Consider the following 14103-nt stretch of genomic DNA (forward strand, 5'->3'; position numbering starts at 1 on the left):
CAAATTTTCTTTGATCAGGGGTAAGGTAAGGGATGCATGAATGCGCCATGGGCAACCAATTGCTTTGCAACCATATGTTAGCCTATACCTTTGATGCTTAATTTTGCGAAGTTCAAAACCCTCTTGAACTGCATAATCCCTCAAGATTTCACCAAAGTGCCTATAGTGAAATTCAACCAATGTTGAAACACTATCTTCCATCATGATAAATTTTATTTGACTGAGACAGTGGAATGTTTGAGTTAGGATCCAATCCCTCTCTTCTTAGTCTCTTCGTGTTCATGTGATTACTGGAACAATAATCATTAACAATCTCTCAGTCACTATTTGTAAATGATCCTATCTCAGACTCTTTACTGTCATCTTCTTCACTGTAGTTTTTTCCTTGTTTCTACTCTAGGTCACTGTCATTAGTAGGTGATGACAACGCTTCATGCAACTCACTGGATCCAACACATTGACCATGACTTCTAGTTTGATAATGGCATCTTTTACTAGGACCAGCTGAAAATTCATCAGCTTCAGGAAGTGGAAATGCATTTAGAACACATATTGCATTGTTAAACTAACCAACATATATGAAGTTTTAAATTAATACCTACAAATTAAATGGTTACCTGTAGCTTCAAAAGGCATAGCCTCATTTTCAGGGGGAATATCTTCATCTTGCACAATTGTTGGATCAAATTGAGAAGCTGTAGGGTTGCCATGTTCCTCTTGCATATCAGGGGCAAGACATTGCTAAGGTGGCATATAATCTGCATGAACTTCATAGGCTACATGCTTATTCTCAGTGGCACCATGCTCCTTTGGTTGAGTACTTGCCTCGAATTGAGAAGCTGCAGTGTCATTATTAGGGGCAAGACCTTGCTCGTGTTGCATAAAATATGCATTATCTTTAGAGGCTCCAGCCTCATTCTTAGGGCCACTATGTTCCTCTGGTTAAGCACATGCGTTGAATGGAGAAGCTACGCTCTCATTCTCAGGGGCCTTTTGTTCCTCTAGCATATAACATGCATCAACTTCAACTAGAACTGTAAAGCAAAAAAATAATAAATAACACACGTTAACCAATCCCATAGTTTACATTAAATAAACCATTCCTAGATTAACAAACTTACCTTTAGTTGGGACATCTTCATTTTCAAGTACATCATTAGGTGTAGGTGAAGATTCTCTTTAAGGCCCCGAATCTAGCTGAGCTTTGTTGCCTCCATCTCGAGTTGGTGATGTAACAATTTCAGGGGCCTCACAATCAATACATGCCTCATCATCAGACTCAGAGGCTGCATTAGAATCTTTAGGATTTTTAAACATCACTCGAGGCGGGTGAACTGCTTTTCTGGCAAGCATTTTCATTCTATTTGGTATGCCCATCAGATCTGCTACAGGGGAACATGGACCATAGGGCAAATCAAGGGCAACTTCCACACTTGGTTCATTTTCAAGGACTATTGGATTAGGGGCCACCTCAAGACTACTTGAACTAGCCATGTCTACTTCAACTACACTACAATCATCACCTTCTGGCTCCATAACTTGCAATGCAAGTGCTTCAACCATTGTAGCACGCAACTTAATACAATCACCACCAACATTCACATTAAACATTGTCATGAAATCCTTATCATCAGATTTATCCAGCATAAATTCCCCTCCTATTCGGCCAAAACATTGAAATGAATATTATTCATCCCCTTTAATTCTTGAATATTACGTACTAAATCTTGATACAAATGATGATAGAGCTCCATCATATTATATGTCTTAGCATTCACCTTGAAAGGTTTACATGCCTTCATTTCATACATGAACTCTAACCAATGGACTTCCATTTTTCATTTCTGTAATCACAAAAACAAACACATACAGTGATTAAGGTGATCACCAATCACTTTAAAAGCCAACAAGTGTAACCCACACCACAACAAATAACCAGTGCAAAAAAAAAAACAAACAAAAACCCTAACATAACTAAACCAAAATGTTTGAATGAAGCAATGATTATTACTACAGTATTGTTCCGTTAAAATTGATACTTTAACATTGCAAAGTAAGAACAAGCACTGCCAACTTTAAAAAAAAATACTCATAAACCATTACCTTGAGCATAAACATCATCAAAAACACCATTTTTTAGATTCCCATAGTGTTGTACCCTAATTTCAGCATGAGTCCTTCACTCAGTTCGGGTACAACTGGCAAATAAATATACAGAGAAATAACCAAGGAAATGATATATGTTTATTGTCCACGTAAGCAACTCTAGTTTCACATGGACACGTGTAGAGTCCAAGAACTTTACTTAGCTAAGATAGATAATAGTATGATAGTATTTATAGCATTATCTTTGTTACTATGGATTTTTGGTTCAGACCGGGAATTATTTGGACACTCATAGTAGCACTTATAGATTTTCTAAGTTTAATCTATAGTTTAAGAATATTAAGTATAACCTAAGGTTTGATTAAAGTGACTGATATTAAGGATTATATTTACTATATTATAAGGTTTAGACATCAACCAATAGGATTTTAAACACATGTTATGAATGGAGATTAAGGATTAAGTATTTTTGGGGATTAAATCTAATAAGGAGTAAAGTTTGAATGTTATAGGGTCAGTCAGCAGCTTTGAGTACGTTGAGGGCTTAGTCAAGGCTGTTTACTCCATTCAAACTTAGCTAAAAATGTGTAATTTCGTGTTTAAATATTCAGCGTGTGCTGATATATCGCAGCTATAGGGGGCGATATATCGCAACACGTAGATACGGAAAACATGAAACGATGCACGGTCGCCTCGGGCATACTGGCCCAGGCGATATATTGCCTACAGGGGGCGATATATCGCCTCCTTCAGCATAAATTCAAACTCTTTTGAATTCATTTCCTATCAGCCATTCAAACTCCTTCAACAGTCCAGCATCTTTTGAACGAGTCTTCAGCCTCTGCTGAACGATTATTCAAATGATTTTCACCTAAAAAGCCATTATTTTTATTCAAGTAAAATCAAGATACTTTCATTCCCAAACTCTATAAATAGGACCTAGTACCCAGCCATTATTCACCTTTTTCTCTAAGTTCAGAAGCTGCTAGTGTTAAGTGAGTGTGAGAGTGTAAACACCTGGTTTGGGAAAATCATAAGCTTAAACATCATAAGCTTATCAAACACTTTGGGAAGTAAGGTTCTATAGTATTTCGGTTGAGGAGTAGATTGGTCTTTCAAGTCTTTGAGGTAACCAAAACTCTAGTTCATTTCTGTATTATGTTATTTTCTTTCTCATAGTCTTCTACTCAATCTCTAACCTTAATCTTCATTTTGGTTAGGGAATCTAAGTTCTTGAGCACATAAGTTTCGGTAAGCATGTTTCTCAAATGGTTTAGTCTTTCCATCCCTTTCATTTCATCTTCTTTCTTCTTTAGACTCACTCTTTCTTATGGTTTTAGGAGTGTTCCAAAAAGTCCCAACTCAGTCCACACATCTCGGTAACTTTGGTAAGGAAAATAGGCTAGAATCAATATGTTATGTGCTTATGTTATCTTTATGTTTTATGTTATTAATGTGTTATGATATGTATGTATGTTTGTAGGCTTGGGCATATGACCCATATGACTAACAAAACCCCAAATGGGTTATGGGCATATGGCCTACTTAGCTAGTAGGACCCCACTAATCCCATGGGCATATGCTTGTTTAGTCTATGGGACCCCAAGTAATAATGGCCATTATAATAAGTGTATGTTATATGTATTATGTTAAGTCTTTATGTTTCTTATGAAGTTATGTTTATGACTATGTGTTAGATTTTCCTTGCTGGGCATTAGGCTCATTCCTTTCTGTTTATGTGCAGGAAATAAGCTTTAGAGGCGGAAAGATTCGTGACGCTTAGAGGATGTGTATCGATGGTGAATGGAGTCAAGGAGCCGAGCGTTATTCGATTCGAGGATGTAGTCTTGTTTATGTTTTTATGGTTTTAGATGTATTTTCCGCATTTTCTATGTAACTCTTTTTACTTTAAGTTATTTTTGTTTTAAAGACAATGGGTACCCATATCCTACTTATATTTATGAAAGTAACCTTTGTTTTTACAAGTTTATAATAAATTATGGTATTTTCGCAAATGTATGTTTTAGTAAGAATTTGTATGTATAGTTCGATAATGGTCCAAGAGTCTAGATTAGTGGGTCATTACAGTTGGTATCAGAGCAACGGTTCTTTTGCATGAAGTTCTCCTCGATACACACGCTCAAAGCTTCGAATCGGACCGCCAAGTAAGTGTTTAAGTTACTAGTTATGTTACTTATGTGTATAGCTAACACCTTTAGTGTTTATGTTTTCAGTTAAGAATGAACGGAGCTTTAAGCAATGAGGATATCCGAGCCATTAAGGCTTTAAAAAGAATAAGGGAGCCAAGAAACACCGTAGGAGCACTAGAAAAGATCACTCGAAGATTGATCTTGTTCCACAAAGAGATAGGTCACCTTCAAGAATCTAGGCAAATTATGATGAGAGCTGTAGAACAATATGTCCTAGTAATTAGGCTTTTAAAAGATTTTCCTTCAGCAATTTTAACTTTAGAAGAAATATGGGAGAATATAAATAATGATGATGACTTACAAGCAGCCCTAAGATATTATTCTCTCATACTTAAGTTCACCTATGATTTAGAGTTTCAATTCACTAATGAGCAACAACATAGGATCTTCTTGAATCTTCCCCGAGGAAATTTTGAGGCTCAAGACAATGATAATTATAAGGAGATAGATGATGATATGCTAGATGAAGGATCGGATGTAGAAGATCCCGATTTTTAGAATAGCTAGTTTTTCATTGTTTGTTTTGTTTATTTCTTTTTTTTATGATTGTAATAAGTGAAAATTATTTTTTTCCAAATTAATTTCATGTTATTTTATCATCATGTATGAGTTTGATTTTATTTTCACAATCATAATATGTAATAAATAAAATGAATAATGACTAAGTTCAGTGAGGGTGGATACAAATCAATGAACCAAGTTTCCTTATTGAGAGTTAGGGGGCCTTAGTAGTGGGAACGATTTTACTGATCCCAGCCCTCCCTCAATATGGTTAACTTTGGAACAAAGATAAGTTTCGAGCCTGAGAATTAAGTCATATAGGATGATTAGAAACACACTTAGAAAATAAAGATGACTTGTTTTTCTAAGTATAGAAACCCACTCTAATAATAAATAAAGACCTATATAATTTTTCATAAGAAGTCATAATAAATAGGTCCGAGATATGTTTGTTTTAGAATAAGTTTTTGCCTTAGAGCCTATTAGGGTAAGTTCTAACAAGTTCTCGACTGTTAGAACTTTTGTTGAAGATGTCGCTCCGAAGATCTGCACGCACCAACGGAAACGCCTCCAACGTTGTTCCAACGACCAATGATGCCCTCCAGTTCGCAGAAGAGGAGTGCGTGCTACTACTAGCCGCAACGCGCCGACACCGTCAGCTGACAACACCGCGGAAATCGCTAGACGGCGACAACAAGTCGAGGAACTCTTGCAGCAACAACGTCAACAGGCGCAGACTCAGCCTCAGCCTCCGCCGCAACCGCAGCCGCAGCTACAACAAATGGCCCTAGCACCCCAACAAGTTGGTCCATATGGGGGATGGCCAGTGACGAACTACGCGCCACATCCAGTACCGAATATGGAGTCAGTGTATGAAAGGTTCCGCAAGCAGCACGCTCCAAACATCGAAGGGACTATAGACCCCTTTGAGGCAGAAGAGTGGCTAAGGAATGTGGAGCCAATTCTTACGCACATGAACCTCAGTAATACGGACCGCATATCCTGCGTCTCGTCATTACTCAGGAAGGATGCCAGAATATGGTGGGACTTAGTTCAGCAGACTAACGATGTCACCACCATGATATGGACAAGATTTGTGGAACCGTTCCACAAGAAGTATTACTCCTCGGCAGTCATCGCTAATGGTAGAAGAATATGCTCATCAGTTCAACAGATTGGTCAAGTTTGCACCAGAGTTGGTCCCAACCGACTTTACGAGGTTGACCAAGTTCGTCAGAGGACTTAGACCAAAGATGGAATTAGGGGTTAAGTTAGCAAACCTGGGAACCACTACCTATGCCAATGTTATAGAAACGGCAATAGAAGTAGAAAGGATTCAGAGGAATGTTAGTGAGGAGAAGAGGGATTAAACGATGGTTCCAGACCAAGGTCTTTGCCTTGACCCAAGGACGAACCCATGCTAGTAACAAGGATTTACTGGTCAGATCCTATCCTCGATAGTATATGTTCTAGTATCGCTTGATTGGTAACAGTATACTCGTATATCTCGTTAGGAATGATAGAAAAACTAGACAAACCTAGTGAAAGATTTAGAACTAGGTTTGTAACCGAGTTTCCTTCGGGCAGAGTAGTTCTATCATTATGAATAGTACGAGGCGTACCGATCAAGATTGAGGACATAGAACTAGAAGGAGACCTGATGGAGCTAGTGATCAAGGACTTCGACGTAATACTAGGCATGGATCGGCTAGCACGGCATGGCGCAACGATCGACAGCAAACGCAAGAAGGTGATGTTCGAGACTCCTGAACGGCCAGAGACGATGCTTCATGGGACAAGCTTCAGGATTACGCACCCCGTTAGTGTCATCTCTCAAAGCTCAACAAAGGATAGAGAAAGGATGTCAAGCGTTCTTAGCCAGCATCACGGACGTGGAAAGGGAGACGCCACTCAAGGATGGAGATGTTTGAGTTATACAAGAATTTCCAGAGGTATTTCCCGATGACTTGCCAGGATTGCCGCCAACTCGAGAGATAGACTTCACGATAAAATTAGTACCAGGCACCAAGCCTATCTCTAAGGCACCATACCGGATGGCACCCACGAAACTCAAGGAGTTAAAGACGCAGCTACAAGAACTCCTAGACTTGGGTTTCATTAGGCCAAGCCATTCACCATGGGGAGCTCCGGTACTATTCGTGAAGAAGAAGGACGGAAGTATGCGCATGTGCATAGACTACCGTGAGCTGAACAAAGTAACAATTAAGAACAAATACCCACTACCTCGGATTGATGATTTGTTTGATCAACTCCGAGGCGCGACTGTATTTTCTAAGATCGATTTACGGTCCGGGTATCATCAGCTCAAGGTAAAGGGAGAAGATATTCCTAAGACAGCCTTTAGGACTCGTTATGGACATTACGAGTTCTTGGTTATGTCTTTTGGTCTTACTAACGCACCAGCCACGTTTATGGACTTAATGAATAGGGTCTTCAAGGATTACTCAGATAAATTCATCATTGTATTCATCGACGATATCTTAGTATACTCCAAGGATGAAGTAGGGCGCGAGGAACATTTGAGGATGATTTCGACGCAATTGAAAGAGCATCAACTCTACGCAAAGTTCAAGAAATGTGAATCTTGGCTTTCGCAAGTGGCGTTCCTCGGGCACATCATATTGAAAGACGGAGTTGCAGTAGATCCATCAAAGGTAGAGGCCATGAAGGATTGGCCTAGACCAAAGAATGCGTCGGAAGTAAGAAGCTTCTTAGGGCTAGCAGGTTATTATAGAAAGTTTGTAGAGGGCTTTTCTAAGATAGCCACTCCACTCACCAACCTGACCGGGAAGCAACAAAAGTTTAACTGGAACGATAAGTGTGAAGAAAACTTCCAGTTGCTTAAAGATAAGCTTTGCTCAACACCAATACTTAGTGTACTGACACCCGACGATAAGTTCATTGTCTAATGCGATGCATCAAAGCTAGGATTGGGATGCATGTTGATGCAAAAATGACAAGGTTATAGCCTACGCCTCACGTCAGTTGAAGGAGTATGAACAACGCTATCCAACTCACGATATGGAGTTGGCAGCGGTGGTCATTGCATTGAAAACCTGGCGCCATTATCTTTACGGAGAACGGTGCGAGATTTATACGGACCACAAGAGTTTAAAATACTTCTTTACGCAGAAGGAGCTCAACATGAGGCAGCGCAGGTGGATAGAATTAGTCAAGGATTATGACTGCGAAATCCTATACCGCCCAGGGAAGGCGAACGTAGTTGCCGATGCGCTTAGTAGGAAAAGCTATGGGAACTTAGCAGTCTTATCTGGAATAGAAAAGCCGCTACAGCAGAAGCTTATCAGTGCCGGAATAGAAGTGGTTGTAGGCAAGCTGGTTAACTTATCTATCCAATCAAATCTGCTAGAGGACATACGGATTGGTCAGAGACATGAGGAATCGCTAGCACCACATATGGAAGCAGTCAGAGAAAGCAAGAATACAGATTTCTCAATATCTAGCCAAGGCTTATTGAGATATAAGGATCGGGTATGCGTGCCAGACGATCAAAGTATTAAGAAGACGATTCTAGAAGAAGCGCACAATACCCCGTACTCAGTTCATCCAGGGTCTACCAAGATGACTCATGACATCGAGGCAGTCTATTGGTGACCAGGGATGAAGAAGGAGATAGCGGAGTATGTATCTAAGTGTCTGGTATGCCAGCAAGTGAAAGCGGAGCATCAGCAGCCTGCAGGATTATTGCAACCGCTTAGCATACCGGAGTGGAAGTGGGACGATATAGCCATGGACTTCGTGACGGGTCTGCCAAAGATGAACAAGCAGCATGATTCCGCTTGGATAGTCATAGATAAACTAACTAAGTCGGCTTATTTTCTGCCTGTTAAGACTTCATGCACGGCAGACCAATATGCAGACATCTACATCCAAGAGATTGTACGATTGCATGGAATCCCCAAGACGATAGTGTCAGATAGAGGATCAGTATTTACGTCAAGATTTTGGAGAAACTTACAGCGAGCTATGGGTACTAAGTTAAGCCTTAGTACAGCTTTCCATCCTTAGACAGATGGGCAGTCTGAGCGTACAATTCAGATCTTAGAGGATATGCTACGTGCGTGTATACTTGATTTCGGAGTATCGTGGAACAAGTACTTACCACTGATCGAGTTCTCGTACAACAACAACTACCAGTCAACGATCGGAATGACACCTTATGAGTTCCTATATGGAAGAAGGTACCGATCACCGTTGCACTGGGACGAGGTAGGAGAAAGGCAGTTTCTAAGGCTCGAAGCTGTTAGACAAGCTTAAGAAGCAGTAACGCTTATTAGACAGCGTATGCTGGCTGCTCAAAGCCGTCAGAAAAGCTATGCGGATACCAAGCGACGCGATGTGGAGTTCCAAGTTGGAGATCAAGTCTTCCTGAAGATATCTCCTATGAAGGGTGTCAAGCGGTTTGGGAAGAAAGGCAAGCTTAGTCCCCGATTCATAGGTCCTTTTTAGATATTGGACAAAGTGGGACCAGTTGCATATAGACTAGCCCTACCGCCAACACTAGCCGATAGTCACAACGTCTTCCACATCTCGATGTTACGCAAATATGTGTCAGACCCATCTCACGTCCTCAAGTACGATACGATAGCACTCCAGAAAGACTTAAGTTACGAGAAACGACCGGTTAGCATCCTAGATAGAGGGATGAAGTAGTTACGGTGTAAGAGCCTTCCTATAGTCAAAGTCCTATGGAGCAATAGTTCTGAACGCGAGGCAATGTGGGAGTTAGAAGAGGACATGCAAGGCTGGTATCCGGAGTTATGTGATAAGTAAATTTCGAGGACGAAATTCTTTTTAGTAGGGGAGAATTGTAGAGTCCAAGAACTTTACTTAGCTAAGATAGATAATAGTATGATAGTATTTATAGCATTATCTTTGTTACTATGGATTTTTGGTTCAGACCGGGAATTATTTGGACACTCATAGTAGCACTTATAGATTTTCTAAGTTTAATCTATAGTTTAAGAATATTAAGTATAACCTAAGGTTTGATTAAAGTGACTGATATTAAGGATTATATTTATTATATTATAAGGTTCAGACATCAACCAATAGGATTTTAAACACATGTTATGAATGGTGATTAAGGATTAAGTATTTTTGGGGATTAAATCTAATAAGGAGTAAAGTTTGAATGTTATAGGGTCAGTCCGCAGCTTTGAGTACGTTGAGGGCTTAGTCAAGGCTGTTTACTCCATTCAAACTTAGCTAAAAATGTGTAATTTCGTGTTTAAATATTCAGCGTGTGCCGATATATCGCAGCTATAGGGGGCGATATATCGCAGCACGTAGATACGGAAAACACAAAACAATGCACGGTCGCCTCGGGCATACTGGCCCAGGCGATATATCGCCTACAGGGGGCGAAATATCGCCTCCTTCAGCATAAATTCATTTCCTTTCAGCCATTCAAACTCCTTCAACAGTCCAGCATCTTTTGAACTAGTCTTCAGCCTCTGCTGAACGATTATTCAAATGATTTTCACCTAAAAAGCCATTATTTTTATTCAAGTAAAATCAAGATACTTTCATTCCCAAACTCTATAAATAGGACCTAGTACCCAGCCATTATTCACCTTTTTCTCTAAGTTCAGAAGCTGCTAGTGTTAAGTGAGTGTGAGAGTGTAAACACCTGGTTTGGGAAAATCATAAGCTTAAACATCATAAGCTTATCAAACACTTTGGGAAGTGAGGTTCTATAGTATTTCGGTTGAGGAGTAGATTGGTCTTTCAAGTCTTTGAGGTAACCAAAACTCTAGTTCATTTCTGTATTATGTTATTTTCTTTCTCATAGTCTTCTACTCAATCTCTAACCTTAATCTTCATTTTGGTTAGGGAATCTAAGTTCTTGAGCACATAAGTTTCGGTAAGCATGTTTCTCAAATGGTTTAGTCTTTCCATCCCTTTCATTTCATCTTCTTTCTTCTTTAGACTCACTCTTTCTTATGGTTTTAGGAGTGTTCCAAAAAGTCCCAACTCAGTCCACACATCTCGGTAACTTTGGTAAGGAAAATAGGCTAGAATCAATATGTTATGTGCTTATGTTATCTTTATGTTTTATGTTATTAATGTGTTATGATATGTATGTATGTTTGTAGGCTTGGGCATATGACCCATATGACTAACAAGACCCCAAATGGGTTATGGGCATATGACCTACTTAGCTAGTAGGACCCCGCTAATCCCATGGGCATATGCTTGTTTAGTCTATGGGACCCCAAGTAATAATGGCCATTATAATAAGTGTATGTTATATGTATTATGTTAAGTCTTTATGTTTCTTATGAAGTTATGTTTATGACTATGTGTTAGATTTTCCTTGCTGGGCATTAGGCTCATTCCTTTCTGTTTATGTGCAGGAAATAAGCTTTAGAGGCGGAAAGATTCGTGACGCTTAGAGGATGTGAATCGATGGTGAATGGAGTCAAGGAGCCGAGCGTTATTCGATTCGAGGATGTAGTCTTGTTTATGTTTTTATGGTTTTAGATGTATTTTCCGCATTTTCTATGTAACTCTTTTTACTTTAAGTTATTTTTGTTTTAAAGACAATGGGTACCCATATCCTACTTATATTTATGAAAGTAACCTTTGTTTTTACAAGTTTATAATAAATTATGGTATTTTCGCAAATGTATGTTTTAGTAAGAATTTGTATGTATAGTTCGATAATGGTCCAAGAGTCTAGATTAGTGGGTCATTACAACACGTGTGGTGATAGGCGTCCTGGGTCTAACCCGAGCTATAGATATGAAAGTTGGGAAGCACGAGCTCATGATATTCAAATGGCTGCCGAAGTACGAGCTCAGATAGATATCCAGCTCATGATAATTCAAATATTTTGCTTGCCTACAGATCCCCAAAGACTCGGGTATTTTTATACGCTTATTTATGACCAGCCTGTCATATTTAATGTACCAAATACTAGGAGACCATTTATTTTATGATCAAATCATATACCATTATAAATGAGAATTGTTTGTATTAAATGTAATAAATATGTAAATCCGTGATTGACTCATGCGGTTACCCAAACCTGTCCATGGAATTTCCCTATAAATACTGAGAATATTGGATAGGGAAAGGGACAATTATTCTGTAATACTGAAACTCTGCCAAAATAGAGAGAGAAACAACAACAATATAGACTCGTGGACTAGGTGGATTTTAACCACTGAACAACATAAAAAGATTTGTGTTCTTGTGAATTCATTTCATATTTTCAGTTTATTATTAAGCACTAATTCAACCTTATTATTTCTTCAATACACTGTTGGCGAAAAACCGTGTCAACAGTTTGGTGCTTTCACTGAGAGGATGAAATTAGTGCTTTCATCAAAATTTTAGTCAAATCCCCTCACGGTGGTCACTCTCTCAATACACGACAATGAGATAGAACAGCCTGGTGGGCAGGAGGCCCATCATACCGCTGTTTGAAACGAGCATGGCCCTGAAGTTTAGCAACGTCTGGGAAAGCAACCAGCGGGTTGCAGAGATACTGGGAGTTCGGCGTCATTGCCACCGAATCCAAACCCAAACTACTTAACTGCGGTTGAGTTGGAAAATATACAGTTAAGAAGCCATCTTGCTAAAGCAAACAGGAAAATATAGGAGGTTTTGGCTCGGTTACTCCCTCTTGCAACCAACGTTAATGTCGGAAAGAGGCAAAATGGGTCTCATAAGTCCGACAGGAATAACCGATTCAAACCAAGTCAGTCATTCAGAATTGCCACCCTGAGTTCTGTGCCAACAACATAAGATTGTCAAAATGCTTAACCTAGTGGCCCTCATAGGGGCCATCAACACGTCAGTCGATCGGTTAGATTCGCGACCCCAAGTTCGATGCCTCCTTCACATGCGCCTGGGAATACCCATGGCAACCCATGAGGAGGGGCTGGAATAGGCTCACAGAGACAGAATGTTTCAGCTAACCCTCCTGCGTCACGATCGGATCATCAAGTGTACAGAGCTAGAAATAATGGGGTAGAACAGAGGCGGGCTAATTAGTTCACCCTGATGAGACAAGGATTGCTTTGCCAGTATGGCATCCCCCATCACCTATTAGAAATCCAACACCACCTCGGCCTACACGGGACATTCCTGCTTATGGAGAGAGTAGGAGAAATCCTCCTCCGTCTGCCCATACCTATGTCCTGCAGACACGCATTGAAAATCCAGATCCTCGACCTCAATTATGAGCTGTAAGCTTCGCAAATGGAAGTTATTGGACTGAGATTCGTCGAAGTGGTAGGTCCGAGGGTGATCTAAGAAATCATCTAAGTTCGGCACAAAGCCCTCGATACGATCCACATCCTGATCTACTTGATCGCCTGAATTCGTAGAGAAGAAATTTAGCTCAAGAGGAGGGTGTTAGTTATATTCATCAAGAGGGAGGTCCTTCCATAGTACGTGATAATGGGAATGCCCCACCAAACCAAGCTCGAGCTTGGAGGGACAACAACCCATCAAATGCATACGATAGGATGGGAGCTGTATGTTGAACAGCCCTAAAAGAACCTAGGGACTAAGGACCAAACCCTTGAGAGGTTAGCTCAGATGGAGGAGCAAATGAAGAAGCTTCTATCTGAAAAAGACAAAGACGATTGTGACTAAGAGGATGAGCTTAAGCTATTCGCTCCAAATATTGCAGCGGCCACATATCCGGTGGGCTTCAGAATGCCACACTTGTCAAAGATTGATGAAGATGGGGATCTGTCTAATCATCTTGGGATGTTTAACACCATGATGATGGCCCATAACGTCGGACTCGATCTAAGGTGCATTTTATTCCCCTCAACTTTGATTGGGCCAACCAGGCAGTGATTTAAACAATATAAGAGGCATTCAATTAGCTTATGGAAGAAGTTTTCTGCTGATTTCAAGAGAGCATTCAGGGCCTCCCAGATAGCTCGTATTAAGGTTGATTCATTGGCTAATGTAAAGCAACAACTTGGAGAACCGTTTATGGCATATCTAAGTAGGTTTGTCAATGTCGCTGCTCGAGCTAGAGAAGCTGTAATGACCTACTTTCGTAGAGCAGTTACTAAGTGAATTTAAAATGTGCAATTAACTCACTAATCAAGGTTTTAAGACAAAAGTGTAGCTAATCATAATAGAAGTCACATATTTTGAGAAAAATAAATCCATTCATTGAATATTATAAAGCGTTAAACATTTGGGATCCCAAAATACTGTTTTAGAAAAATTTACATCTAAAAAATATAACTAAAATCGACTAAACGACAAA

This window comes from Humulus lupulus, chromosome 4 (assembly GCF_963169125.1).
Source record: "Humulus lupulus chromosome 4, drHumLupu1.1, whole genome shotgun sequence".
Lineage (NCBI taxonomy): Eukaryota > Viridiplantae > Streptophyta > Magnoliopsida > Rosales > Cannabaceae > Humulus > Humulus lupulus.